Below are 12622 nucleotides of genomic sequence, written 5' to 3'. Positions count from 1 at the left end.
GTCAGCTGTTAAATCCCCAGAATAAGAAGGAGAGGTAGCAGAAGAATGGATAGTGAGGAGAACATAATTGTGATTGTGAGAACTTATGAAGCTACTATCTACTATCTCTTTTTTTTGTTTGTTTGTTTTGTTTTTATTTTGTTTTTATTTTTACAGCTATGCTGGTAAGAGACAAGTGTCACAATCTGCTCCTCAGTCCCTCTATGCAGCCATGTTCTCTTATCCCCAGGCCTCTGCATTGCTCTCTGACTCTGTCTCCAGCCCCTGCTCACTTCTCCCAGTGTACTTTCCTCCAACTCCCCAGACCTGCCGTCCTCAAGCTGTCCACCAGATGCCCTCAGACTTTCCCCCCTTTCCCCATCTACACACCTGTTCCCACTTCTTATCAGTCCTGCAGTTACCTGGCCTGTCTGCCCACTCCTCACCTGCAACTCATTCCCTCATCAGCCACTCACTACTTATACCAGTCCACTTCCATCGTTCCATAGCCTCTGTATCTGTGTTTTGGTCATCTGTTGTTCCTGAGTCCTGTTGCCTGCCTGTTTTGGACTTTGTTTACTGCACTTTTTATTACTGCCTGCTCCTTGTCAGATGACTTTGCCTGTTTGGACTGCTTTCTCTGGTTTTGACCCTTACCCACCTCACCATCCAGTAAGCCTTTGTACCTCCATTTTGTGTATTAAATCATTGAATTGCATCAAGCGCTGCTTCAGATGTCTGCATTTGGGTCCTTCCCCTGTATCTCTGTTGCCCCTCTTTTGCACCAGCTGTGACAACAAGCACCATGCATACTGGGGCAGTTTTTATGGGACATGGCATATGGGAGTGGTTTAGAATAAAAGGTATCAACAACATGAGATACTGTGGGAGGGATACATGCTACAGTGTTTTATTTGCGTACTACTCATAAATTACCTGGATGTTAAGCAAAGAGAACAGACTTTGCTGCAAACCAGTGGGCTATACTTCAGGATCAAGCTGGGTTTTTTCCGGAGTTTGCTGTGTTCCCCTAAATGAATCTCTGCTGAGGTAAGACATGTATTCATTTTGTAAAATTGTATTTTCTTCTCTTTTATAATTAATATTGTATTGATTTATTTGTTTTGTTTTTTAATCTAATAAATAAATTTTTTTATTTCACTAGTATTATTATTTTTATTATTATTATTATTATAGCATTTGCATTAGTCTCGAACTGTTTTACTGTTTACTGTCTACATTTGTTTTGTTTGTTTTGTTTTTATATTGATTTGTGATGGCAATAGGTACAGTGCAGGTAGAAATATGAATGCATGTGTATGTGGCCTGTGCTCATTTATCTTTATAAACACAACAGTAGTGAAATACCCTGAGTTGAAGTGGGGATAAGTGTCAATAAGTTAACATAATAAAGCATAGTCCATTAATTCATCATTTACCACACTTTAATTTCCTTTATGTATGATCAAGTGGTGGAATCTTTTTGGCCATCAAAGGCCTATTAATCTGATAGGGACAAAACACAGGAGCAGCAACCGAAGTTGAAAAATACTGAAACAATATCAAACAGATAAAGTAATGGCTCAAAAACATGGGGCTCAAGTGCATGACTCAGAGATACTGATAAAAAGTTCAAATTGTTCACCTTTATTAAGGTAACACAGGCAAGAGCGGGTTTGGGGAAAAGGCAATGGGCAAAGACAGCTAGCAGGCAGGTAGGTAACAGGCAGGCAAAAGGCCAAAAAACGAACAGGTCATAAGAGGCAGGATAAAGATAAGGACACAATGGAGTTAATGAAGGAATGGGGAGCAGGTGAGCAGGTGGATGTGGGGAATCAGGTGACTGGGAAAGGTGGGAGGGGCTGGGGATACTCCAGGGCAGATGGGACTCACTGGGTACATCTCAAGTCTCTTATTTTATGGCTCCTGGCTTATTTTGCTCGGAGGAGCGAGGAGCGAGGAAACACGAGAGCTGTCTTCACGGAAGTCTTTTACCAGCCAACATGCACCCTTATTCGATATCAATTATTGATTGGACGCTGCAGCTGATCAGACTGATCTGTTACATCACTGCAGTTTCATACCGAAATGGAGACAGATTACAGATTAAATTTAAGTGTATCATTCCCAAGTTTTATGTTTTATTTGTTAATTGTCAGTCTTATCAACAAAACCATAACGAACTTTCATTTATTAGAAAGATTTTTTTTTCATGATGTTATTTCCTCCATTAAACTGTTTCTTGCTGACAGATAGACTCTTCTTGACTTTAATTTTTATCCATAATAACAGTTAAACACATTTATAGTTTACATCATTTATCGTCATTTCCATTCATATCAAAAGATACAGATGCAAATAATCAATAAATAGTAAACGCATTCTGCGGGTAGAAATGATTCCTGTGCGTCTGAGCAGGACACAGTATAAATGCAAGACGCAGGTTTTTATTTAGGTGTTTGTTAAACAGATAACAGGCTGCAGAGAGGAAACGGCTGCTCTAGCGGTGATAACTGCGAACCTTTATTAGTGTCAGCACAGTGCACGTGTGCAGACACAAACTCCATCACAAGTTTCTACAGCTGTTAAAGCCGACTGACAGCTGATCCAGCTGTGATCAGCTGTCACCGTCATCAGAAACGGACGTCGCCTCACATGACGCTTCAGAGGAGAGGACGTCTCATATCTCTAAACAAATGTTCTAGTTTCCTCTCTCCTCGCTTGGTTTCCTTGCGTCTCTCCTTGCATCCATGGTGGGAGGGACTAAGACGCAAGGAAAAGACGCAAGTGAAGGAAACGTGGATGCAATTTAAGAGACTTGGGATGCACCCACTGAATCTGAAATGACAGGACAATTAGTGCAGATGGCAAAGGGTAAACAGAAAAATGAATAACTGAATGAAAAGATGAACTGTGAAAGATACATAAAGACATATGATTGTAACCTCACAGTCTGATTCAATAACAATGAGTTTGGAATTTGCATTTGAAAATGTGTTGAGGTTAAAACTGAGAGTACATTTTTAGATGTCTTTTTGAATCTTGGCTTGACAGCATCCCATCACCATATTTTAGCTATTTCAACAAATACATTAAATTTAAACATAGTCACTGAAATGCCAGTAAAAACCGTTAAGAAGATATGCATTGTATTAAAAAAACAACTCACTTTCCAGCTACATTTAATTTAAATATCTTAACATCTGCAGTGCACCACAATCCTGCTCACTCAGAAATATTAATCTCTAATATATGAAAACTATGATACACATTGTTCCATTAGTGTGACCAATTATAACATGAGAAATATGAGGTGATTATTCATTGATCTTATGTGTCTAAAGCTTCATACAGATTTCTTTTATTACCACATTATATGCAATAAACATTTCAGTGCAGAGGAACTGCTCTAACAAGCTGACAATCAGCTAAATTACAATCAGCCAAAATTAAAGCGGCAAGCAGCAACAAACAGGCTTTAGACTTCACAAGGGTGAGCAAAGTCACTTCAGCTAGTTTAATTCTGTTGAGGAGTGAGACAGCATTTCAGTAATTACGCACTTAAAGTTATGCCATTCGTCCCCCCTTCATTGGAAATGAACGAAACTCGGTGTGTATGTTCAAGAGACTGTAAGTTTAATCAGGATTGCTCAAAGGCGTCTTGAGTTATGAGCCAATATGTGAACCACAACCACGTGCACCAATCAATATGGCACTTCAGATTTTGGGTAATACTCACGCCCAAAGCATGCATGCCAATTTTAGTGAAATTCTGTCCATGGGGTTTTCAGATATACATTTATGGCATTTGCTGCACCCCCTATGGGTCGGGCTCACAATGCTTTGGTAAAACTATTCCCAAACATGGACTGAAGTAATGATTTATGATGACTGGACAAATGGTTAATGAGTTATGGCAAATATTTGCTAAGCCCTGCCCTTTGCAAGGATATTTTGGTTGATGTTTTTCGACCAATCTTGCCAATTTAACCTGAACTGGCTGACTACTGCATCCGACCATCTGAAAGATGTGTATAACAACCTCAGTTTAACACAGTTAATCACTAATCCTACAGGGCCAAATCCAAAAGATCATGCAAAATCAACCCTAATAGATTTAATCCTCTGCAATAGAGATGTCAAAATTACTGCTCATGGTGTATTTGACCAGTATCACTGTCCGACAACTTGTGTTAGAAACACAAAACTAAAAAGAACACAGTCACACATAGTTACTAAAAGAAATTTGAAAGCTTTTAATGAACAAGCCCTTTTAAATGACATATTTCACAGTGATATTCACTGCACCTCTTTTATCCTAGACGTCGAACTGGCTCTTGACCACTTCAGAAAATCCTTCCTTTTCATTGCCAATAAAAATGCACCATTTAAAAAATTTTAGAATAAAAAACAGGCTAAGTCCTTGGTTCTCCCCTGACTTATCTGCTCTTTTTAAGGAAAGTAATGAAGCGTCTACGAAACAAATGTACAGCTGCAGTTAGAGCTGCCAAGTCATCATACTATCTGGACTTAATTACTAACTCATATTCAGATTCAGCAAAATTCTGGAAAGCAGTCAAAAATAACAAAGCCACCACCCCTCCTCCCCCAAATCAAGTTTTATAGTTATTTTGTGACTGGACTGAATGATGTCTGTTCAGCTTTTAATAATCACTTTGCTGCTATTGCCCACTTATCTGAGGACAGACTGACAGAGACTCATTTCACAATTACAGACTGTACACATACAGCTAGCCCAACATTATAGTTCTCTATTCAACCTTTCCCCGTTGAGCATGTTCTTTCCTTGTTCTGGAAGCACAGCAAGCCATCGACATCAGGAAGTCAGTTGGTGAGAGACTGGTGGTATTTTGGACCCATTTCTTTTAAGACTGTCTGCAACTATTATTAAGGAACATATTTTCAACCTTTCTATCTTATCAGGCATAATCCCCAGTGTTTCAGCCCACGTGGTCCCTATGCACAAAGGTGGAGATATCAACGATCCCAATAATTATCGTCCAATTTCAAAACTGTCTCGTCTCTTAAAAATCCTAGAATCATTGGTGAATAGTCAGCTGAAATCATTCCTCTCAGAATAGTTGTCAGCTGTCACACTTATACACTTACGTATTAAATGATCTCATCCCCAGCATAGGTAACAAGAAACATTGTGCTGCTATATTCATAGACTTAGAGAAAGCATTTGACAGAGTCAATCATTCTCTAATTATAGATAGACTGCTCACTACTGACTATGATAAGGATGCTTGCAGATGGTTCCAGAATTACTTGTGTGACAGACATCAATGTGTGAGGATGGGGGGAGCCCTGTCTGGATTCTTACCTGTTACTAAGGGCATGCAGCAGGTATCCATTCTGGGCCCTTTCCTGTTCACCATTTATATTAATGAAATTGTGTTTTCCCTACATGGCTGCCAAACTGTACATGGACGATACTATTTTATACTGTATCACTGATCCTGTTCAATTAGCCATTGAGAAACTGCGACTTTCCTTTCTTGCACTGCAACATTCCTTCATTAATCTCGGACTGATACTTAACGCAAATAAATCAAAGTTTGTTTTTTTCAAGATCCAAAAACTCAGACTACAGCAATCTGCATATCTCTACTATCAATGGTTCAAACATCAAAAGGGTTACAGAATACAAATACCTACAAATACAAATTCACATTCAGTCACCATATCAAGAACTTTGTTGACAAATTAAAACAAAAAATTGGCTTTCAATACAGGAATAAATCTAACTTCCCCCTGATCTGTTGGAAGAGGACTGTTGAATCAATTATCTTATCAGTGTTAAATTATGAGGATATAATTTACAGAAATGCTGCTGCCTCCATACTTAGTAGACTTAGTTTACCACTCAGCCCTGAGATTTATTACCAGTGATGGCTGCAATACTCACCATTGTATCCTCTATGATAAGGTCGGCTGGCTGTCTCTGACTGAAAGATGCAATAATCACTGGTATCTGTATATCTATAAAGCGCTGACTGGAAAATTAACATCATACATCACATCTCTGTTGCACTGGAAGTCTGGTCCACTTCTAACCTGCTTCAGTGACTGTCTGGCTCTTCAGGTACCTCGTGCCAGGAAAGACTGTTTTTAGTGTTAATGCAGCAAACTGATGGAACCTCATCAGGTAGAGAAGGGCAATTTGATTCTGAAATTAAACTGAGTACATTTGAGACTATTCCTTTATTGTTCATCTTAGAGGACATGATGGCATCCAATACATCATTTGGTGGGTTTTGAGGGAACTTTGGGATTACATCCTTGATATAGTGCATATAACCTGCAAATATCTAAAAAACAATCAGAATCACAAAGCACTTGGTTGCTCATTAGCTCAATGAATTCCTCCTCTTCCTGTGAAAAAGGGGTCAAACTCACTTATCAATTCTAATATGTCCAGAATATCTTGAATAGAAAGAAAAGCATATTTTATACAGGAAATGATCAGGAAAAGAAAGCTGTCTTCAGAGAGGTGTGAAATGAGATAAAGAGAGCACAAATAAGGTAAAGAATAAGATAAAGGTATAGTATGGTAGTGGGGACCTTCAGGTAGCTTGCCAAGGGGTCAAGGCTGTCTTCAGTTAAGCAGTGACAGTGATAGGAAAATTATTAGACTGGAAGCTCTAGATTATTTAGAATTACCTGATGCTTTTAATTCCTTCTACTATGACTTCTATGCAAATATTTTCACTACACTACTACAATTGCTCTTACAAGAATAAATTAAGTTGTATTGAACTGAATATAACCAAAAATTGAGTTGAGGTGTAATGGACCACCAATCCACATTTAAATGGGCATGTACTGTATTTCAAGAGCACATCAATTCATAAATGTGCCTGCCAGTCAAATATAAGCACCCCCATTATTAAGTAATCATATTAGCTTAACTTGCCTTGCCAAATACCTAGTTGCACAGTTCCAGACAACTTCATCAGAGTAACACAAAATCCACACATTCAAGCTTTCAGTTTAACCGATTAATATGCCTGGGTTCCAAAATAAAAGGTGGTGTCTACCTATATAATAAAAAAAGTCCGTTAAAACAGACAGTGAGAATGAAGGCTCATGGGTATAAATGGTTACTAAAGTGTCTGATTGTAGGTGGGCTACTATTCAATTTTCCCCATTCACAAAAACAAACAAACAAACAAAAAAAAATCAGTCCACAGCTTGTTTCAGTTGTAAACAGAACACTAACTAGCTGGTTATATAGTGGAAAGAGAGAATGAAGTGCATACTTAATCCGGATTTATTCAACATTAACATCAGTGCCAGTCACAAAAACAATAGAAGGGAAGTAAGGAATACTTTCTATCAGGGTCCATGATTAAGACATTTTCTTATAAGCCTCTGCTACTGATCCAAGCCAGATCTGCAACTCGTTCGCTTCTGTGATCCACAGTCTTGCTAGTCAGAGCAGAATTGGTTTCAGTTCTATTATGTAAAGTTTGTTCATCACCTCCTTGTCCTAAGCTTGTTAGTTGGCAACATCTTGAGGGTAGTCTTCGTACGTATGAAAAGTGTGCTGCTGGTACTTCAAAGACCCCTTCTTTTGGATTTCACATACCAGTATCTCCTTGGCTTGGAATCAGTGGAAGAAAAGCAGCACAGGCTGCGATTTTTTTTTTCAATAGAAGGGTCAGTGTTCTCTTTTTGTTTTGTTATAGCAGATTTATGTGAGATATTTAGCGATGCACTGGGAAACTAGTTATCATTCGGATCGCTAGGAAGTACCCTTGTGGAAAGGTCCGGGGGAATATTTTGTAGCAAGAAGGCAGAGGGCATGCAGAAACTGCAAGTGCATGCTTCTACTCCATGCGTGATCCAAAATAGAAGTCCAGTAAAGATAATCCTTGAGTATCAAACTAATATCCCACTTAGATTTTGATTCCTTTGCAGATTGATCATCTTTGATATATGCTTTGATATCAACTAAATGAATAAGAAAATTAAACAGCATGTCTGACAGCTCCTTCGGGCACTGCAGGAGGGAGGAGACAAGAGAAGAAAGAGAAATTCTGGATTTGTTGAAAAATGCAAGTAATTAATGTAACTATAGATGTGTGTGACTGAAAGATGACCATCATTACAGTTTAAACAGAAGGGTAGCCTGCCTTCCGCCTACTCTCAAGACTGAGAACCTACTCTTGAGACTGAGAGAAGGTGATGTAAACAAAATTATGTCCATGACCCAAGGCGGAACTCGACCTTCGCGCACTATACAAGCAGGGTCAGCTTCTGGCTTGTCCTCTTATTTTGACCGCATCGGGGTGTTCTGACCAACAAGGACAGTGATGGTCATTCTTCTGTCTCACAGATCTATAGTTAAGTTCATAACCTACGATCTGTTTCAATCAATAACCATTTGTGATCCTAAAGCTAAGTCAAAGGAACTTTTGGGTGGGCATTTGAACATATGAAGTATTAAATCTAAAAGTGATCAAATCCATCATCTTTTACTAGACTCTAATTTAGACTTCCTTTGTTTATCTGAGACTTGGCTTCACGAAAACACTCCAGCAGCATTAAAAGTTGGTTTGAACATTTACAGGAGAGACAGAGTGGGCTCAAAGGGAGGTGGAGTTATGATTTATGTGAAAGATAGTATCCAGTGTAATGAAATCCATTGGTCAAACTGTAAGGAATTGGAATATATCGGTCTAAGTATCATTTTGTCACCACAAAAGTCCTTTGTTCTTATTGTAATTTACCATCCTCCCTCTAGTAGTTTCTATGAGAAATTATTGAAAGAATGTAATTTCAACAAAGAGGTAATTATTATGTGAGATTTTAACATCAAGTGGGAGGACAAATCCTCTAGAAAGAATCTCAAACAGATAACCGATAACTTTGACCTCCTGCAGATGATCAGTGGGCCCACAAGAATAACTAATTCCACCAGGACTCAAATTGATTAATATTTAGTAACAGACCTGAGAGAATTTTAAAATCTTATAATGTGATAATTGGTCTGTCTGACCACAATTTGACTCTGGTGGCCAGAAAGCTAATCAATAAGCGATTCAGCCCTTTTGCCAGGGAATATGAATCTTTTGGAATTCCCAAAAATGAACAGGCGAACTTTAAAAATGCTATGCAACAGATTGATTGGGATGACCTACTGTTGGGAATAGACCATGAGGAAGACAGTCAAATATTCTCAAAAAAACTAGAGAGCACTACTAAAGATTTTAATTTCAAATTTAGGCACAAAAATAACAAAAACACTGTCTCTTGGATAAATGTGGACATTTTAAGACTGATGAAGAACAGGATCTTGTCTTAAAAATTGCAATAACAACTAATTTGAGTCATGACAGACACCACTTTGCTAGTTTAAGGAACAAGGTGGTAAACGTAATAGAAAAGGCAAGAGGTAATTCTAAAATGATCTGGAACCAGTTAAAAAAATTAACAGGACATTGCAATAAAGAAAGGAAACAATCCAGGGGAAGTAGTGGAAGCTCTTAACCACTACTTTATTGACTCTGTAGCTACCATAGCACAATGTTTTTCACCTTAGCACACAAATGTTTGTCCAGTTAATACAATGGAACCGGCTTTCAGCATAAGGAATGCCACTGAATCAGAGGTTACCAGAATGATTAGATATCTCAAGCCATCCAGAGCAAAGGGTATATTTGGTTGGAGGCTGACTGGCAACAAGCCCGTTGGACAGTTTCCCTCAAAGTAAGGCCCTGTTTACACCTGGCATTAACATGCTTCTCGGGTGATCCGATCACAAGTGGACATCTCTAAGTACGTCTGTTCACACCTGGCATTAATATGCGTTTTGAGTGACCACTTGTGATCGGCATTGAACACAGCTTTGGACCAAGGGGAAGCAATGCAATTCCCATGCCTAGTCTATAGGAAGAGGACGTCAGTTGAGTAGGCATTCCTTCAATGTGGCCCACGACAAAGGACAGACAAGTTTTGATAACTTTAATTTACATCATGTTGTATTTAATACGTGCTATTACCTGCTATTAAATATATTGGTGGCTCTCACTGCCGTAGATCAAAGAATCTGTCCAGCTGGACATCTTATACCAGTTGATGAGATGACAACATATCAGCACACACAATTGCTGATTTGCATGTGACCGCTACAGTGGGCAGGTCTGTGCCCATTAGGAGTGACTTGGATTTGTATTGGATTTTCATTTGATTCTTGATGGCGAGTTAATGGAACTAAACCATTTTCAGTGCAACACCTATGGAATAATGAAGGCTGCTGCCTCTTTGCTGCCTACATCAGACTCGTTTTGCCAGATGGAAATACTACAGGTTCAAAGCAAGCATTATGGACTTGGAGTGGAAGGGCCTGAAATAACAGTGTTTAGGCAATTGATCAAACATGGGTCACTCATACCCATCCCTAATTGAAGTCTTAGACTCATGTAATAAACATGTATTCCCCAATGTGAACAGTTTACATTGTGTTTTGATCATAGTGCCTGTTAGAAGCTGCTCCATTGAGCGCCTGTTGAGACAGGATAAGATCCAGCAGAGCAACCATGCTCACAGGAAGATTAAATTGCCTCATTGCTGGCATTTGAAAGTGAATTTCTAATCTTGTGTTTCGTTTTTAGTCAAATGAAATAATTTAATCATTTAAGGCCAAGCCACACCATCTTGCCCTTTAAACTGTCAACTTGCACAGGTAGGCTGTGTCCCAATGAATTTTCATGTAAATGTCATGTGGGGGAATGTTGTGTAGGCCTATGAGCCTTGGTTAATTCATCAGATTCACTTCTAGTCTTGTCTACTTGCTGTTGTACTATTGAAGGCCTTTTTAGTTTTATTTGATAATGACTGCTCTCATTTAAAGTATCCATTAAATGAATGGATGTTTTATGGCTATGTTATAGACAAGCCTATATTGAGAGTGACAGATGGTTATGGCTCTGGGTCAGAGTAGGCTAATTTATCGCACTGAAAGTCAAAATTTTCACATTTGCCTAACATGTGCAAGTTTGACCGCTGGACCGCTTGTGTTTATTTGCCCCAAAAAGCCAAAAAACATTGCTGCACATTAGCTGTAAGCTACCTCGCTATGGAAGGCACTAGGATGTGCAGGGAGCCCAGTATTTGTGTTTATCTATATTTGTTGAGTCAGCAAAATTATTTATATTTGTGTTTATATTCAAATAAAAGTGGAAAAATCCAGCTATTGTTTTATTACGCTTTTAATTTTAGGATATTAAAGTGTTAAAGTGTTTATGAATAAACTATCTTATGAAGTAGGTCCCCACTCCAGGTCTCAAACTTGAGTCTCCCAGATCATACATGACTGCGCTGACTACTGAGCTAAAACCAAGTGCATCACAAATGCGCAGACAGACCTCTACTTATCTATACACCCATGACACAGAGACTGTGCAGCATGCAACATGTTGAGAAGAACTTCAAAGGCGATAATTGCTTTGCACTTTTCATTTATTATTTCATTTATTTTTCACAACCTAACTTTGTGGAAAGGAGAAAGGGAACAACAGGTTATGGAGAGTCCCTTGGGAGCACTTTGCTTGTGTCAGTAGCTCAACTTTATCTCTGGGGAACACCCCCAACTTTGGGAGTGATGTTCAAATAAGGAAATGTGCATGTAGCAGGTGGATGTGACTTCCGTCGTTGAGACTCGCTGTTAGACGTATCAGCAGAGCAGAGGAGAGAGACTGAGATAGCGACGTAAACAACCTGCACACTGGTATTTGACATGGGTTTTTTTTTCACTCAGAAACAAATAATTTTCAAAATATTTGTACTAAATAAATGTTCGTAAAAAACCCATTATTTGTGCTTTGCTGAATAACATCATTGGATTAAGGCCCACCCCTAGAAGGCATGGGCCGTTTCTGTGGGAGTGTGCCTGTCTGTTTGTGGTCAGTTCAGCCTCTGACCTAAGTGACTCCAGTTCTTTCTGTTATTTCCCTCAAGTCTATCTCCTTTTCCTTCTCCTTTCTGTACGTTTTATGGGGTACATTCATAAAGGACTGGGATACACGTAGATTTTTTTGCTCAAGTTGCTCTAATATTTTCAACCCAGACAGAAATGTATTTGCATCAGTTTGTATGTAACACACGTAAACACTTGTTGCTTATGGCCTTTGTGACAGTTGATCAATCTGAGGAATTTCCTGGATGACTGGATTAAGTTTAGTTGAAATGATGGAAAGGCAAAGGTATCACACCATTTATATAGAGATGAATTCAAAAGTCAGTTTCTGTCTTCGCAAGTAATCATTAACATAAATGCAGCCAAACAAGTTGTTAATTTTTTTGTGTTTGTGTGTCATTTTATAGTCACAGATTAAGACTGATCATCAATCATGAAGGCCAGAGCTTGTAAAGAAAGGATGGTCCGCATTTGCTGTTCAAAGTATGCTGCCATCTCCCTTTTCCTGGTTATGTTTGTCTTCATCCTTGTGCTTTTTAACATGGATGTCCTGGAGGTGAGCATTAGGTCTTGAGTGGAACTGCTTGAAGGGTGGACCCTGTTTGAAATACTCAGATTTCAGGATATTGTTTTCATATGCAATGTGGCTTTGGACAACAGTAATATTCTTTATCAACATTTGTAAACAAATGCAAT

The sequence above is a fragment of the Thunnus maccoyii genome, chromosome 23, assembly GCF_910596095.1.
Source record: "Thunnus maccoyii chromosome 23, fThuMac1.1, whole genome shotgun sequence".
NCBI lineage: Eukaryota > Metazoa > Chordata > Actinopteri > Scombriformes > Scombridae > Thunnus > Thunnus maccoyii.
Note: the sequence above shows the minus strand (reverse complement) of the source record.